We start from the raw sequence: 3,843 nt of genomic DNA on the forward strand, positions 1-3,843 counted from the left end.
GACTTGTAATGCAAACTTGATTAAAAGAGAGCTTCAGCAACAAAAGATGAAATTTGTTTGCTAATAAGGAATATGTTGCTGAGGAAATTTGTTTGATGGAGAAGAAAATGGGAATAGCTCAGTTATATATAATTGCCAGAGGAGACAAAACCATGCAACAGTATCTTTCCTTTGTGTTAGGTTGCATGGGAAACAAATTAAGTCATGTGAAATTTTGGTAGGACTGATCTGACATTGTAGAGGTGAACATGTTTGGATGTTGTTAAGTCATAACCATATATAAATTCATGAAAGTAGTAGGACCATTACATTCATGACTTGATTCTCAATTTTCCTATCCCTTACAATTTTCCAACATACTAGGTCCAATCAACTCAGTTCCAGCTCATAAATCCTACAAATGTTTGTGGTTATTGGAATAAGATATTATTCCTAGAAAGATAGAATGCATGCACCCTGAAGCACCAAAAAATTCAAAGCAGTAGTAGAAAGCAAGGAAGGCAAGTGGTGGGGAGCTGCATGTTTTGTTGTAGGCAGATTAGATGGTTTTTGCTTCTCATAAGTCGGAAGAGTTGATCATGGATCCATCCTTCTCCAACCAAATTAAACATCCAATGTGACTAGCTAGGTTGGCCGTAGTGGAGATCATACACTATTCCCTTTCTTTTGGTTCTTTTAGTCTGTTCGTCTTAGTCTATTAAATGGGTCCGGATGTAATAGGTACGTAGATAAGCATAATGAGTGAGCACGTAATAGCTGTATGATACATGTCCCAATTAATGTACCTTTTATCTAAACGTTTTTGTTTTGTTAGACAGTTATTTTTTTACCTTTTCGCCATTTGTTTAGAGAAAAACCACAAAAAAAAGGTTCTTCTATGGGACATTAATGTTCAATTATTAGCCCAAAACTAAACCCTGATAGATGCTCTGAATCATTTAGATAAAACATCAAATAGATGGGTTATTGCTTGAAACTTGTCGGGCCAACTCAAATCCTATGAGACTCTATTTGACTGGTAACCAAGTTGAAGGTGTGTTTGGTGCTGGCATCATGATTGTGTAAAATTGGCAGAGAAACTGGTCCATTCAGTTAAGTATAAACCATACGTATATACAACTAATCTTATCCTCAAAGATGTTGGGGCCAAGATACAAATAAACTAGCGTACATGTAGGGCCTCTTAATCCTCTCTATTTATTAGAACAAAATTAAGGATGTCTAAAGAGACAAATAATATTATTTAAGTAAAGATAAAAGGATAAAAAGAATGAAGATAGAGATTTTGTGACTTGTAAAGGTGTCAAATCAGCAATGCCATATATCGAATATTTGCTTTATATGTGGTTTATACGGTTTAGCAAACTTGTAAATAGTGTTGTCCGTTACTAGCAGATTCAACTCCAATCTAACATGGGGAATGGCGATCATGGTTTTCAAAACCGGACTGGACCGGATGGTCGGACCAGAAAAACCGAGAACCAGTCAACCAGTTCCATTTTTTCCTAAAACCAGAATTTTTTCAAAAAACGTTGATTTGGTCAGTAAATCGCTTATCCTGGTGGTTGAACCGTTTGAACTGTTCAATGGTTTTGACCATATTTTATTTTTTATTCTTTTGTTAGAACGAACCACCTGTTTGATTCGACAATCAGACCGTTCGACCCAAGAACCAGACCCCTAACCAGTTCATTATCCGATTTGATTTTTAAAACCTTGATGGGGATCATCACTTACCTGACCAGGTCCAACCGCATCCATGTCAAAATTAAGAGAGCAAGCTGACCCCAGCTATTGTAACCTTATATCCATATGCAAGCTAGTGCAGTACTGTGGCACCCAGACTCATTGGTCCTCTGCAATAGTTGCACTAACTTTATCACAAAGACTAGAATTCCAGCACTAAATAAATTAGATAACAATTCTAGTTTCCTGTTTAGAGGAACTCGTTTATAACATATGCATGTATTAATAAGATAAGGATTCTAATTTCCTCTTTTAAAAGCATAGTTTGTCTGCATATATATAGCAATAAATATTTCATATAAGCAAAAATTAAGAATCCTTGACTCATCCACAATAAATTCAATGGAAATTCATAACCCACCATTTAAGGTCCAATTTAGGATGTAAAGCTATATGTAGCTTGATGTTTTTATTTCATTCCAGACATGTTGATTTTGGAAGATTATTTGGTTGGTAGGGCTCACAAAAGAGTAGATCGATCCGGATTGTCAGTCCCAACCACCCTGTGCAAAATTAATGGTTTAGTTCTTAAACAAAAATGTTTAATTTTCATTTTAGCTCAAACTTTCTATAACATTAACTGATAAATATGATATATATCAATAGCAAAGACAGAAACCACTGGATCACAATTGCACTTATATTTAGGGGGCATTGTTTTTTTGGATTTTGAGAGGGGGAACGTTGGTCAATGGGATTTTGATTATAATTGATCAAGAAACCCATGTTCATTTTTCAGATTTATGTGGGGATGAGTGAAAATTTATTGTCAGGGTATACCCATCTCTTAGGTGGGTAAATTAACTTTCCCATCTAAGAGAAAGTTGCTAATACATGGATGGGACAAAATACCATTATTATGGCTAAGATGGCCATTGCCTTATTTACATGGGAAATAAAAGAAAATGGGTAAATGTACTTACCCGGGTAAATCTTTCTTAGGAAACACTTACCCAGCTAAGTGCATTTACCCAGGTAAGTGATTTATCGAAAAGCGATCAGGGCATTAAGTTAAAGAGGTGGACACTTCTCAAGATAAAAGATCAGGTTGCCGGAACAAGTAATATTCTTGTAGGGAAACACCAATATACATTTTGGATGAATAAGTGAACTCCATATTTTTCATTCAAAAATTCTGCTGATCATACAGCTACAAAATTTGTATATGTATAACTATTTACAAATTAAAAAAAAAAAGAAGAGTATTTGAAGATATTGCATGGTCCCAATGGGTCATAGCAATATATGGCTTGTTCAAAAACCATTGACAAGTATAGGCCAATTACTGGGATCTTGATGGAGAGAAGAAGATAATGAGCACCGATATGTAGATAGGGTCACAACTAATGCCTTCTCTAAGTCTCTTGAAGGACGTCTTTGCACCATTGAGATGATGTACTCTGCAAACGCCGAGTCGCATGGCAATGTGATAGGCCCATCGCTCGGTAGTCCAAACTCTTCTTCGGACATTCTGAGTAACTCAATGAAGATGGGATTGTTGAGATACGCCAATGGAATAACAAAACGTTTCTGATCAGCCGTGTACACAACAAAGTGGTCTTTAACAGCCACCATTGCACCGCACTCATCCACACCCCTTTGCAGTTTAGTTCTTGGTGATGAGATTCTTCTCCTGCCGATGGCTGCCAACTTCTGCCACTTTCTTGCCATGGCAAGAAGCTTCCTGTTGTTGATCATGTTTTCTAGTGTGAGCTTGAGAGAAATAAGGGTCTTGAGGATAAAGGAAGAGATTTGCTGAGGTTTCTGAGAAGAGAAGAATTCTCAACCCTTGGGGGCGGAGACTCTAACGGTCAAGTTAGCAAGGGAGTAGCAAGGGGTCAGACGAGAGCTAGAGAACTTAGAGCAATAATTGCCAAAATAGCTTACTTGGGGAGTGATGCCACTTATTTATACTTGAACTTGCCTGGAGTTCGTTTTGAGCAGACGGCCAGGATGTGATAGGGCCTACGCCACATGTCCTCATCCTGGGCCTCCCATGTGTGCACCTGCCATTGGGGATCTTGGGGTGTGAGCCTATGGCCAACCGAGGTCGTGGGGACGTGCCTAGCCGAGGTCACGGAACACTTCCTGTTTTAG

General features: G+C 37.9%; 1 pseudogene; it reads right to left on the minus strand.

Annotated features, from left to right (window-relative positions):
- Positions 1-3,000: 3,000 nt before the first annotated feature.
- Positions 3,001-3,444, minus strand: LOC104587125 (auxin-responsive protein SAUR64 pseudogene; annotated as a pseudogene).
- Between the last annotated feature and the right edge of the window lie 399 nt (positions 3,445-3,843).

This window comes from Nelumbo nucifera, chromosome 6 (assembly GCF_055504915.1).
Source record: "Nelumbo nucifera cultivar China Antique chromosome 6, China Antique-T2T, whole genome shotgun sequence".
In the NCBI taxonomy this organism is placed as follows: Eukaryota; Viridiplantae; Streptophyta; class Magnoliopsida; order Proteales; family Nelumbonaceae; genus Nelumbo; species Nelumbo nucifera.